Below are 14,821 nucleotides of genomic sequence, written 5' to 3' on the forward strand. Positions count from 1 at the left end.
CGTCAGGATTCGAAGGGGGAGCACAGCCGTTCCTTTAATGGAGGACCACCAGAGCAGAGAGGATGGTGAGCCCAGGCCTATTCGGGTCGTGGTTCAGCTGTTGAGTCTTCAGAGGCCTAACATGTACTCGGGTGCAGAGCCCCAGCGTGGTTGTCCCAGACGGGAGGGCGTGGTAGGGCAGCGCTCTCGTTAGAGCGGTGGAAGCTTCGGCGTCCAGAGACCATTTGAAAGTGATGGGCTCCAGGGCCTGCTTAAGGAACATAGAGTAGAGACCCAGAGGAGCTCGCAGACTGCACGCTTCCCTCCTGTGCGCCTCGTGTATGAGGTAAGAGAGAGTGGACTCGAGAACCCCTTTCCAGAAGGTGGTTTACTAGAGCTCAACTAGGTGACGTTAGTCATGTCTCCTGAGGCCTGTAGACAGGCTGAGAGGACCGGGATCGCTGTGGGCCTGGTGACCGTTCACGGTGTGGAAAAGAAACGTGGTATCAGAATGTGAAGGGACCTCCGAGATCATCCTGTCACTTGATGCTTTATTGCTTAGGAAACCGCAGTGCGGGGGGCACAGTTACTTCTTTAAGGTGGGAAATGGACATTGTCTGTCCCCCAGAAGGGACACAGCAGCAAGTGCCCGGGGATGAAAGGCCAGGCCACAGAGGAGAGACCTTCTGCCTTCCAGTGGCTGTGTTTGAGCCCACAGACATTTAGATTCGAGACCTAATCCTGGGCATCATTATTTATTTAATTGGGAGAAAACACAGGGGTCATTTGCCTGTTTATGTGGGTCATATTCCCTGTTGGAAGGCAGAGGGTTTAGGAAATGTTACATTCCCTCTCCAGCCCTGAAATCAGGAGCTGAAGAATGCTCTTCTCTGGCCCTGCGTGTTTCTGACTTGTTTGACAAGCTCTAGTGAGCTACCAGATGTGGAAATTCTTTTCAGCCTGGGATAATTTATTTATCTGTTTATGTATTTTACCAGGAAAGTATCTATTGAGTTCTTGATACTCATTTGCAAGGAACTCCTGGGGGAGCAGTAGCCAAGTATAGTGTTACTTGAGTGTTTGATTTTTTTTTTTTAAGTCTGTCTGCTTTTACTTCAAAACTAAAGAGCTGGGAAATAAAATGCAACTTGTTCCTCCTCCCCTCCCCCGCCTTAAAGAGAGTTTAAAACATGTGGCAGAAAATGAGCCAGGCGGACTTGGCTGAGTGTATGAACCCGTGAATTTATTTTTCCTTTCATACTTTGATCCTCATTTCCAACCATAAAAATTATTAGTAGCACTTAAGTGTTGAACATTTTTCACCTGAGAGATGTGGAACGCTCTTGGCTAATAGTACCGGTTATAAAATCAGAGCTTCACGTGGGGATGGGAATTGGCTTAGAGCGACTCTGTGTTTTTAGGCGCACAAAAGGCTGATGCTTTCCTTTTACTGCCTGGGTTTCCTATAGGTGGCAGACGCCAGCTGAACCTCTTGGATACTAATGAATTATGAGAATTTTTATTATTTGGTTCACAACTTCACTAGGTTAGGGCAAGTATATACTTTTCAATGAATCATGGCAAGCAAAATTGCATAGAATATCCCACTTTTTTCCCTGGAAAATATAAAACCATTTCGAAGTGCGTTCTCCTGATAGAGGAAGAACCAAGAGGGAAAGTATGAACAGAAGAATGAGCTTGGTGTGTGTGGTCGCACGGGGCAGTGAGAAGCAGACGGAGGACGGCAGAAGTTGTGTTTGGGTTAACAGTGGAAGCTAGGTTGGTCAGGCAATATAGGACCAGCGGAAAAGCTTATAGCAGTAAAAAGATACAGGTTTGTAGAAAGGTGTGTGTATGTAGAAAGTGAATTTGAAACAACAGACGCTGAAGACGGGGAAAGCCAGGTAGGATAGAGGTGGAAAGTCAATAGACTTCATATTCAGATGGACTCAAGAACCAAAGATAAGGAAAAGACCAGCTTACCCATAGCTCACATTTACTTTGTGATGAGGGAGCTTGGCTAATTGGAGAATTCCAGAGTTAGTAGAATTTAGAGATACCTATATGCTCATCCAGGGAGAGCAGAGAGATGATAATATCTGTGATTCAAGTCTAGTATCCCACTTTTTCTCTCCTTGCTAGACGAGCCAAGAGGTGAAAACAGCCTATCATAGTCTAGACTTCCCAATCACCTCTTCTAAAAGCCAGCAGATAACTGAAAACAAAACAAAACAAACAAAAAAAAGGCACGCTCTGTCCTGTTCATGTCTCTCCCAGCCTTCTGCCAGTGAAAGTGCCACAGAGGCTGGGTCCGGGGAGCAAACACGTAGAACAAGTGTTGGACTGGGTCTAAAGATGGATTCTCGCAGGCCTCTTGGCTCTGATCTTTCTGATAGGAAAAGACTTGCTTTCCTCCCTAGATGTAAGCCAGGTGCTACAACTAAAGATCTGCTCAGGGTTGTTGGGAATCCAGAAGCAATGTTCAGAGAAGTTTTTCTTGATGGTACATGGAACTCTGTCTCATCCTGCCATGGGCTCTCGGGCAGGCTTACCCTTTGGGTTCATCCCCAAGGCACAAAGCAACTCAGTTCTTCCATAGCCAGGACTAATAAAAAGCGAGCATCCCTAAATGAGGGCTCAACATGCAAGGGCCATCTCTGGAGTGGGTGGATAATCTAATTAATGGAAGTGTCTCAACCTCCAGAAAGAACCAGTACCAGAGATTTCCATTCTTTGACCTCTTGGCTGACTCAGATCCTTGAGCCTTCGCAGAGTCTGATCTAGTGAGTGACTGAGAGATTCTAGCCTTTCTCTCTCTTCTCTGAATGATGGGCTGTCCACATGGCCCCCTTCGCTAGGATTCACAGTAAGCCGAGCCCATTTTTGGCATGTACAAAGTCAAACCTTGCCAGAGCTCTTCTGGGTCAGCATTTGTGCTGGGTCTGACACTAAAGCTTTCCAGTGTATCTAGATCCATTTTGCCAAAGCTGAGCTTTTTAGATTTATATGTTTCTTAGGACTTGTGTTGTGCCCTCCTCATTAAGTATCTGGAGAAGCAGATGGCTGTAAGCTTTTTGAACCTTGGGTATTATATCTGAATAAGAGTGATGGTACCTTTCCAGAGCCTGTCCGCAATATCCATACACTATTGAATATTGAAAAAGATGTCTTTCTGTCTTTCCTTCCATTTTTTAGTTTTCTTATGTACCCACAGAATGAGCATTATAGAAACTGTTGTCTTCAGAACAGTTGTGGGCCAGGTTTGGAATGAGTGGACGCTCATTCCAGTGAGTGTCCCTGCCCAGAAGGTACAGTCAGAGCCTCCCTCTAGGAGATACGGGGAGGACTGTGGGCAGAGGTGAGCAGCTCGCTCTCTCTCTCTCGTTCTCTCCCTGGGGTGTTCCTCGTTGCCGCGGGCTCCCTGTGTTCAGCGTGGAGGAAAACCGAGGCATCCGTTAGATCTGTCCTATCTCCAGCTTGCACTCATTTGCACCCGGGGCCCCCGGGAGCCAGGGAGACTGCGCCTCGGGCAGCCCCTGCAGCAGGAGCTGAAAGAGGACCCGCCAGCGCGGCCAGGAGCCCACAGAGGTGCTGAGAGGAGCCACGCTGAAGTTTGACCTCTCAGAGCCTTTCGAAAGCACCCAGTCCCCGCTGGAGAATAAGTCAAACAAATATTAAGGGAAGGAAATCGAATATGTATGCTGAACATTGAAGCAACATCTGAGCGTTTAAAAAAAGTGCCCAGCTGGGAATTACAATAGAGTGACACTTTTTTCTTCCCCACTGAGCCAATTACAATTACAAGTTCAGAATTTATTTACCTAGCCCTTAATGAAACGGTGGATGCTCCCTGTCCCAAAGAGGAGGGCGTGGGTGTGGGCTTCCTGCCAGTGCATCTTACCATCGCTGGGTGGCTCCTCTGGGCAGACTTGCATCCCGGGCAAGGCAGGTGAGTGGGATTCAGTGTGTTTTCCACAAGCACTTACTTGTGCTGGACATTGCTGGTGCTCCCCTGCCCTTTCTCCTCCTGGCCCTGCGTGCTCCCCACTGTGCCCCACATCTCTCCTGTCTGCAGCCGGGTCAGGCCCACCTGGCTTTGTAGCTCCGCGCTTCAAGAACTAATGCTTATAATGTGGGATAGTTATTTTAAAGAGGTGTTGGTACACTTGATGGTTTAAATAATGCGTACTTTCCCCACCCCCTGTTCCAAGGGAAATAGCTGCAAAGATATTCTAACCTGAAAGAATCCATATGTTTGAGGGTTCTTGTTCCAAAAGCTGCCTGTTGTCTCTTTGGGATTGATGACAGGCTTTGGCTGCTGCAGTTCAGAGCCTCAGCATCGGCTTACGATTTGGGGATATGGGGACTTTGTCTTGCGTGGGCTGCTTATCTGCCTTGATTTCAATAGAGTTGCTTCAAGGAGGTGTATGGGTAGGACTTGGCCTGGGGCCAGGGCAAGTGAAAGCCCCAGCGGCAACTCTCGGGGACAGTGTCTGTAGCTTTCCAGAGAACATTCTAGGTTGTTCCCCAGTGTGAAGCTGCATCCTTCATTGCCAGTTGTAAAATGGCTTGCAGGAGCACGGATATGAGGCGGTGGTGGTTGATGGCTACAAAGTTAAAAAGCAGTTGCCCGTTTTAGAAGACTAAGAAGAAAGTGTGAAGGAACAGAGTGGTCCGCTGACTCTGGAACAGTCGTGACTGGGAACAATGAGTCTTTGGAAAGCAAGGTGGACCAGGCTGAATGATGTTTACAGCTCCCCTCTTATGTCATATCTGCTGCTTGGTGCTCGAAAATTGGTGCCTGGGGTTCACGTTAATCTTGATTGCAGTTTGTTTGCTACTGTCTGTTGACTGGTTTAGATCAGGAATGGGCAACCTTAATTTCTAGCTTCCCGACCAGCCTTTGAGTTGGATTGAAGAGCTGAGGGTTGCGGCAGAGGTCCTGCTCTCATGTTGACACTCTGGTCATTTTGGACAGCTGGGTCACTAATTACACCCACGGCCTAAATCTCTGGGGCTGGTGGAAAAGCTCCCCTGACTTAGAGCAGAGCATTCAGGCAGGATTGTGTCCGCCCTACGGACTCCTATGTGCCTAGTGCTGGACACAGAGTGGACGCTCGGAAAGTATTTAATGAATGAGTGAACTTAATGTGTTCAGACATTGAATTTTCTTACATACAGTTTCTGGAGTAGAATTGGAAGGAGTTGTTCAAAGTTCAGTGATTCCATATTCTGTATTCAGTGGGGGGATCCAAGCAGGGGCCATCTACTCGCTGGCCTGCCAAACACATAGCAAAGGGTAATTTTGTACTAATTACTTACCTTGTTGGGGGCAGTGGGAATCTCAACCCTCACTTTGTAATTTAACTTTGTTCTCTTAAAATGAAATCCATAAAGCTTTTTTCTTATTTCCTGCTTTCCCACCCCCAGCCTAGAAGTAACCTTGGTCCTCTTAACCCTTTTTTTGTGCTTTTTCAACTATATCCTCGCTTTCTTTCATCTCTAGCTTTTTATGCATGTGACATTAGCTTTTCTAAATGGGAAACTCCTTGGTAACAAGATATCTGCTTTGATTTTGTATTCACTCTTTGAAGTGTGTAAGGCAGTCCCTAAAAATTATGCTGAGTGAGGGATGTCTGGGTGGCTCAGTCAGTTAAGTGTCCAAATCTTGACTTCACTCCCGGGCATGATCTCAGGGTCATGAGATCAGGCCCCACATCAGACTCCACACTTAGTGTGGAGTCTGCTTGAGATTCTCTCTCTCTCTCCCTCTGTTCCTCCTGTCGTGTGTGTGTGTGTGTGTGCACTCTCTCTCTCTCTCTCTCAAAATAAGTAAAATAATTTTGAGATTGAGTGAAAAAACCCAATCTCAAAAGGTCACATACTATGCAAGTCCATTTATATAGCCTTCTTGAAATTATAAAATTACAGAAATGGAGAATACATTAGTGGTTGCCAGTGGATGGAGGGGAGGGTTATAGATCAGCAGCAGGGAGCCTCGTGGTGCCGGGAACGCTCTGTATCTTAACTGTGTCAGTGGCAATGTTATGTGATGTCACACTCTAGTTTGCGAGATGTGGTCATTGTGGGAGACTGGCTGAAGAGAACATGAGATCTCGTTTATTTCTTACAACTGCTTTTCAATTTCCAATTATCTCAAATTCTTTCAAGGAAAAAAAACAATGGTGGCTCAGTAGGTATCTGTGAGTCAAGTGCATAAATGAATTAATAAATAGGAATATTCAAATCTCTACATCCCCAGACTTTATTATTTTAGCTTGCTGTTGGAATGCCTTTCCAAAACTTGTTATTAGGATTGATATTTTTAAGGTGGATGAACAGCTCTGTATTTTTTTTTAAAAATGCCGTTGAGGAATCCTTCCTTTTGATGGTTTGGATTTTATTCTAGTTTTGGCCTTTTATTGTAAGCCACCCCAAGTCATTTTTTGGAAATGTGTGGGATATAAATAAATAATTTGAAAGAGTCCCTCGACGGCTTACTTTCCCCACCAGGACATTGTGGGGTTTAAGCAGACATATCGGGAGGGCATTAGGCTGAATGAACTCATTACAGAATCATTTTGGAGCTACACTGATGTTTCAGCCAGAGTTACAGAGTTATGGTCAATGGCACGTCTTCCCTTTGCACAGTGAGAAGAAAACAGGGTTTTGGCCATTTTGCGGTAGCATCCCTGATTGCAAGTGGTGGAACTCACCCAGGGCAGTGACTCGAAGTAAAGAGAGTTTCTCCCCTTGCTGAACAGAGCTCACGTCTTTGGTCCCCAGTCCTTTAAATGGAGCCTCACCAAAATCAACTGGAAATTCTGAAGGCTCAGTAACGGTTTTGTATAAACACTAAAATCTCTGTTTCCACTCGTGTGGGATTTAAAGAGAGTAGCCATTTGACTTATGATCACTATTCTTCTTCTAACTTCATTGAACCATCCCCTGAGGCCAGACTAAGAAACAGTATCCCCCTCCCCAGGGTTGAGGTTAGGGAAATAAAAATGATTTCATGTTTAGTGGGTCCTAAGGAGTGCGAGATTGGAAAACCCACGACCCAGTCCTGACCCACCCCTTCCTCCTCCCGTCGCCTCAGACTCCCGTCTCTCCTTCCCTTTGTTATTATCTCTTAGGGGATTCATTACCTTGTGAAAAATAGTAGTGGAGTTTAATTTTTCATTCAGGAGCGTTTTGCTTGTGTTTCCTTCTCTGCTGGAGCCTCACAGATTATAGGGCTCCAGTGGGCCCATGGACGTCCTGTGTGGGATCCCACTGGACTGTTCCACAACTGACAGGGGCTCCTTCTTTTCATGGCGTGCGCATGTGGCTTTCTTTGCTAAATGGGAGCCACATTCCTGGAGAGGCTTCAGCTTTTAGAAGACAAGTACCAGGAGGGAACAAGGGTTTTGTGGGTCTCCCCACCTCCTCTCCCTACCCCTTTCTACACTCAGCTTGGGTGGTGTGCACGTGTGACTCTTCCCATGCCTGCACTAGCACCGGTGATGAACACAGACACTGTGATTTCACACACTGTCACCTGATTCTGTCTCCCAGGTGAGGGACTGAGCTTGGGGAGATGAGGTGCTTTGAGACTCAGAGGAGTGGGGAATCCTGTGACTTCGTGGACCAGACTGGGAGTTAGGCCCGACCTTAGGCTTGAACTGACTGTGTGTTATTGGGAGAGCCACTTCCTCTCCTGCTCTGGCTTCTCGCTTGTACTGCGAGGGAGCTGGACCGAATGAGCTTTGTCTTCCAAGCGGTCTTAGCTGCAAATCTCTGAGGTCGTGTGGGTAGGGGTCAGCAGCTCAGACTGGCGAAGTGTGAATCTTCTCCTTCCTGTCCACAGAAGGCACCAGGCTGTGCCATCTGGTGAGCCGGGGCAAATAAGGCAGAGGAGAATGGTTTAGAGCCACCTCCTCTGGCAGTGTCTTCTAATTGTGACGATTTTGACAGCACACATTCCTCCACTAAGCCTGACCAACCCCAGCCTGTTTCTCTTGCCTCCTCACTGCCCTAAGCCTGAAGAAAGAACTTGAAAGGAATGGAGAACTTGTCTCTCAGAACCAAGGCACTGACCTTCAGCCAGACTGGGGCACATGGGATTTCTACCCAAATCCCAGAAGCCTTCCCATGATCCTGGCTTTCCTGCTTGGCTTATTTTAAGCAGACCGCTGCTTTGGGTTGGAAAAGTCTCTCAGGCAGACTGAAGTGATCTAACAGGTAAATCTTAATACTTAACACAGCATGTACATGTATTTGTCAAAACCAATCAGCATTAGGGAACTCAGGGTGACAACTTCAGGGCTCCCTTGCTCTAGATGTCTAGCATTAGCATTTAATTGTGTCCCAGGCGTGGACAGAGGCTCTTTGGCTTTTTGCAAAACACCCCCTTGACCAAAACTGCCAGCCACCAGTGTGATGAAAAGCATGAGCTGAAAATGGAGCCAATCAGGCTGAAGCCCTCCATTCCACTTCGTTTCAGGAAATGCCAAATATAAAAGGTGAGCTCAGTTCCCAGAGGCCTGAGAGTGAATCTGATAACAGGCTCCTCCGTGGAAACGAGTGTGGAACTGGAATGCAGCCAGCTAGCCCCTTCCCATCTGGGCAGCAGGCAAGGCAAGCCTGAGGGAAGAAGGGCCACTGATTCAAAGACGGTTGCAAGTTGGAATTGGGATCCTTGCTCTGCCCCCGCTGGCCCAGGCATGTGACCACAGGGTTTGGGTTGGCTCCTCGAGTTCTGTTCTACTTTGATGGTGAGGTATTGACAGAACCCAGGGGTCGTGTGCAAGAAGAGGCGGGAAACCCCAGCGCAGTTTGATGTGCCTTGAATCTATATTCCCTGTATTTCTCTCACTACTTCTTGGTCTGTCTCTGGGCTCCTGATTCCTGGTACATATGGTAACCCTCTTACCCAGTAGCAATATCCCTGTGGAACCATGCCTTTGAAAGTGTGATGACTATAGCAGCCACTTCAGAGAGTTACTTTTCTCCTAAAGCTGACCTGTGATTTCATAATTGTGTATCCCAGATGGGCACCACCTGTTGCTACACCTTCCCCCTTCGCCCCTCCCTGGTCCGTTTCCTGAATCTGACTATGGTTAGCACACACCCTGTGTTTAAAATGTACTCTCCAGGCTGGCTTAGATTGAGTGCATTAGCTAGCCTCTTTGCAGGAACATTTATTGGGTACCCGTATGTGTATGGCATCATAAGCCAAAGTTAAATAACAGAGGCCGTGTACTCCAGAAACGTGCGACTTGCAACTGATCACAGTCAGTGAGTTTGTTTCTATGGGAATATGTTAGTAAGGAAAAAGATACAAAGATTTCAGCCCTAAAAGGACATTAGAGAGCACATCACCCGACCCCTCTTTTGCAGATGGCGAAACGAAAGCAGGCGACCTGACAGGTGGCTTGCACGACTCCTCGAGGGCAGAGCCGGCTCTGGGGTGTCTGCCTCACCCGGAGCTCATGGCACACGCCCTCGTAGCATGTCATCTGGACTGCGCTGTGGCTTTGAAACAAAGGTGGAAGACCTAGTCTGACCAGCTAGCAAGGGGAAGCCACAAAAGACCTCCGGAAGTTGAAGGGGGGAGAGAGAGAGATCGAGAGAGAAAGAGAGAGCAAGAATAGATAGATTACTCGGCAAAGAGCCCAGTGAGCACGGCTGGAAGTGCCGAGGAGAGCAAATGTCCGTAAGTGGTTAGCACCGAGGTTGTAAACATTGGGTCAGAGCGTGCTATTATGTTGCTACAATCTCTACTTGAATAGTCACGTGGAAATAGCCCCGAATGGAAGAGCCATTCAGTTATTGCTGAGCCCCCAACCAGGGCCTTGAGCTGTAATAGAGGTTCTGTCTGCAGAGTCGCGCGTGACTGAAACTGCACGAGGACAGTGTGTGCGGACAACTTGAACAGTGCAGACACACAGTTGAGTAATGGTGCCGTGACCCAGGCATGGCCAGTGGAGCACTGTTACCAGAGCTCCGGGGCTAGAATGTGAAGTTTCAGGTGCCCCGCTCCTCGAATATATAAAGGCATCTGTTAGTAATGACAAAAGGCTGACCCCAGAGCATTTCCCTAAGGTAAAAAGAAAAGAGCTGAACGAGAGGGAGGTGGGCAGTCAGCAGGAGAGGGGGTGGAATTTGAGTTCTCGCTCTTCTGGCTGGGAGGACGCTTTACTGTCTACATAATCGCCTTCGTGCTGCACTGGGGCTCGATTAGAGAGGGCCCATCCTGCTCGGCTCCACTCCGTTTTGATCCCGTAGTCAGCTGCGGAGTTATAGATGAAGTGACAAGGATGCTATCTTGATTGTATCCAGCTGCCTGGAGTAAGTCAAGGGCAGGGAGGCCCCGCGTGAGGAACAGCGCTCACTGACGGCTCCAGAGGAATCTGAAATTCAGAACACCTCGGATGCTTTCAGAACGGCGTAGTTCAGCACTCAGTGACCCAGTGTCACCCAGTTAAGTCTCTGTGGAGAGAAGTCTGATAAGTGGCTTCGGCTAACAGGAAGAAGATTGAAATCCTAACCACATTTGACCCTAACATGGAGCCAGTGTTATTAGGGTGGCTGCAGACGGGAGCTTGAAAAGAAGGACCCTAGGGACAGTGCATGGATTGGAGAGCTGTGTAGACTCAAAGTAGCCAGAGGGTGGAGGAAAAGGCGGCTTCCAGCTTGCAGGGGACTGACCGAACTTGTCCCTCCCTGGCCCACCCAGCCCTTCCCCCACCGCGCCCATCCCCTGTGGGTGGCACCGTGACCTGCGTGCACTTGGAGCCTTTCAGAACCCCTCTAAGCCCACAAAGGGGAACCACTGGCCCCTACCATGGTACTGGTGCCACTCGAGCGGCAGGTGCTTGCTGCTGACAGAAGGAAACTGCCAGCGCCTGTACGGGAGCGCGCCTGGGCTGCGCACCGAACAGAAGCCACGGCTCACGGACTTTGTTGTTGCTCTGGGCTCTATAAAGCCAGAATAGTATCCTATTATTTTAATCTGCTGAAATCCAAGCCCCAGAGTAGGAGCACAGCAGCAGCCTCACACATCTGAGGAAATGTCTGACACGGCTTCATCTGTCTGCAGCTAGTACAATGGTGGCTGCGGCTGATTAACTCTGTTGGGTACAACATGGTGTTAATGAGGCCAAGGCTGTGGGTTTCAGAGGCCTGGTAGGTGCCCTGGGCTCACACAAAGGAAACCCCAGACCACGCTCAAGACCCGGGTCGGATATCCCATGAAAGCATGTGGACGATCACAGGAGGACCGGGAAGGACAGTGGAATGACTCAGCGAATACCGCTTACCCCCTTCTGGAAAAGCAGTTTAAAACATGTGCTTTAGCCCTGGTGAATTATTACTGTGATCTTCACGTGCAAGGGATATCACATTATTATTGATGGTAACTGTTGATCAGGACTGCCGCAGACTTCCTTTCTGAATTAAGGAGAACACTGGCTCTGCCTGCGAGGGAAAGAGAAAGGATCTTCCGTCCCTCCTTTTAGTCTCAGCTGTTTTGCCTGCTGAGGTCGTGCCCATCTGTGCGTTCCGTGAGTGTCAGTGGAACGCTGTCCTGCGCAGGCACTGCTCTTTGTGCTTGGGAAACCACAGCGAATCAGACAGAGCTCTGTCTTCGTGGAGATCCAGTTCTGTGGGAGGAAAATAGGTGCTCGATCAGGAAACAATAAATAACCAGAACAATTCCCAAAAATGAACGTTTGGTGAAGGAAAGCCTGGGGTGAGGGCATGTGATGAGGAATGGCTGGGAGGGAGACAGTGTTTACTTTGGGTAGGAAAGTCTGAAAAGTCCTCTCGAGAGTAGGTGCCATTTAAGCAGAGACTTGACTGATGAACTAGAACTAGCTTTCTGGAGAGCTGGGACGACATTCCAGGCAGAAGAAGGAGATGAGCAGTCACGATTCTAGAGCAGAAGGGCCACAGAAGTGTGGGAGAACGTGGCAAGAGGAGGTGGGGGGGAGCGGCTGGGCCCTTAGAGGATGCTGAGGACTTTGGCTCTTATTCTTCGTCAGCAGGAGCCCATTTTTGTTTCCTTTCAGGGGTAGAATAGTTCTTAAAGATTTTGGGGTGTTCCCCCTGAAAACTTATGTTGAAATCCTCACCCTTAGTAACCTTATTTGGAAATAGGATCTCTTTAGAGGTAACGAGTTAAAATGACGTCGTAAGGGTGGATCCTAATCCACTCAGACTGGTGTCCTCACGAAAAGGAGAAATTTGGCCACAGACCCAGACACATGCACAGAGGGAGGAAGGCCGAATGAAGAGAGAGGTTAGGCGTGATGCATCCGCAAGCCAAGGAATGCCCACGACTGACGGCCAGCCACTGAAGCCTGAGAGCAGCAAGGAAGGCCCTGAGAGGAGTCAGAGGGAGCGTGGCCCTACCCACACCTTCATTTCAGAGTTCTGGATTTCTGCTGTTATAAGCCACCTGGTGTGGTGACTTCATTAGAGTATCCCTAGCAAACTACCAAAGGGGGCGGGGGGCTTGTACACCACCTCTGCCCTGGGGAAAGCCACGGTGCATTGTCCCCGGCTCAGTGACATGTGGGCACTGGGGAAGCCCCCACATGCTGCAGCGTATGACCATACGACATATATGTGAGGGTAAATACGTGCTGAAGATAACATTAATTTAAAATACTTTTGTATATATGTATATATATGCACACATAAAATAGGATGCAGCCTGTTGGTTGATTTACCCTCAAACAGATCTTTCTCAGCTTAGCAGAGGCTTACCTGATAAAACTGTTGTGAATTAGGGCGCCTGGGTAGCCCACTCAGTTAAGCATCCAACTCTTGATTTTGGCTCAGGTCATGATCTCAGGGTTGTGAGATAAAGCCCCACGTCCAGCTCTGTGTGGAGTCTGCTTGTCCCTCTTCCTCTGCTCCCCACCCTGCTTGTGTGCTCTCTCTGTCTGTTTCTAAAATAAAGAAAATGTTAAAAAAAAAAAAAAATGCTCAGAACACTTACATTAGCCTATAGTTGGGCAAGATCATCTAACACAAAGGCTGTTTTATAATAATAAAGTATTAATTTACTATAAAGTAAATAATAAAGTATTTAAGAAAAATGAAGTATTTATATAATAAAGTATTAAATAATAAAGTATAATACTAAAGTATTTATTATTACAAATAATAAAGTACTTATAATAATAAAGTAATGTAAAGTACTTTATAATAATAAAATAATTTATTGAATCCTGAGAGCAAAAAACAGAAGAGTTGTTTGAGTAGAGGATGGTTTTAAGTGTACTGATCGTTGACCCTGGTGATTGCGGGCCTGACTCGGAGCTGCTACTCCCTGCTGGTGCCCCGCATCATGGGAGATGGCCCAGGAAAAGACCCAAATTCAAATTCAAAAATTCGAAGTAGCGTTCTACTGAACGCATATTGCTTTTTTACCATCGTAAAGTTGAAAAACCGTTAAGTTGAACTATTGTCAGTTAGGGACCACCTGTTCTCTAATATTCTATTAAGAATAGTCCTGTTAGAGACACTGTGTAAATAATGGTTTGGAAGGGCGAGCGTGGAAGCAAGGACACGAGTTAGAGGCCTGTTAACAACAGTCTAGGTGAGGGATGATGGTGGTTTGAGCTAGAGAGAGGGGCGGGAGAATTGGCCGGAGGTGGTCAGAAGTAGAGCCAGCAGGACCTGCTGATGGATGGGGTGTGGGGAAGAAGGAGAGGAGGGAATAAAGACTGACTTGTAGCTTTTTGGCTGGGGCAGTGGGGTAGATGATTTGGTGAGATGGAGAGGATTGAGAGAACAGCTTCTCCGGGGACAGGGACTCAAGAGTTATGTGTTGGACATGTTAAGTTTGAGATGCCCATTGTTTATCCCATTGAAGATATTAAGTAGTTGGTTTTCTCAGGAACACTCTAGGCCAAACAGATTCAGAGGTCAGTAGATTAGAGGAGGTATTTAAAAGTGATTGAAACTAGTTGAAATGACTCAGCTTGTTTAAAGAGAAGACTAGGGCACAGGATCGGACCCTCGGGAGCTCTCTTGTTCCGAGGCCTGGTAAAGGATGAGGAATCCTGCTTGCTGAGAAGTGGTACCGTGAAGAGCTGCTAAGCGGGCAGTACTCCGTAATGGCACAAACTTCCTCTTCTTTCAACTAAAGTTAGACTGACTTATACAGAAATACACGAGGAAAGATAATGGAAGTAACCCACCCCCAGTATACCAGATTCTGTTTCATAAAACAGTATCTAAGAGTCTTACCAAATAAGGAGATCAAGCTTTTGTTTCCAGTATGTTATAGATTATAGAATGAGATGCGTTCTCTATATGCGAGGCTTCTAAAAGGTTGTAAGCATGGCTGTGTGCTCCAGGGAATTAGGGTTTTAAAACTTTTTTTTTTTTTTAGAACAGACTTTCGGGGCACCTGGATAGTATAGTCAGTGAAGCATCTGACTCTTGGTTTCAGCTCAGGTCATGATCTCAGAGTCATGATATCAAGCCTCACATGGGGCGATGCTCTGGGTGTTGAGTTTAAGACTTGCCCTCTGCCCCTCCCCACCTCTTGCTCACTCCCTCACTTTCTAAATAAATAAATAAATAAATAAATCTTTACAAACAGAGACGAAGTTTTCAGAATTACCAGACTTACTATAAATGAGGACAGTCTGTTGAGCGTCTCTGCCTTCGGCTCAGGTCATGATCCCAGCATTCTGGGATCTAGCCCCTTGTCAGGCTCCCTGCTCAGCGGGGAGTCTCCTCCTCCCTGTCCCCTCGCCCCTACAGCCCCATTTGTGGGCTTGTTCTCTCTCTCTAATGAAAAAATCTTCAAAAAAAAAAATACATGAGGACAGTTGAGTTA

General features: G+C 47.4%; 1 protein-coding gene across 1 annotated transcript in view; it reads left to right on the top strand.

Annotated features, from left to right (window-relative positions):
• The window catches only part of LOC132008356 (exostosin-2), a 140,383-nt gene that overhangs the window by 113,597 nt on the left and 11,965 nt on the right, over positions 1 to 14,821 (top strand). The gene's annotated exons all lie outside the window — the stretch shown is intronic.

This window comes from Mustela nigripes, unplaced genomic scaffold, assembly GCF_022355385.1.
Source record: "Mustela nigripes isolate SB6536 unplaced genomic scaffold, MUSNIG.SB6536 HiC_scaffold_148, whole genome shotgun sequence".
NCBI classification, from domain to species: Eukaryota; Metazoa; Chordata; class Mammalia; order Carnivora; family Mustelidae; genus Mustela; species Mustela nigripes.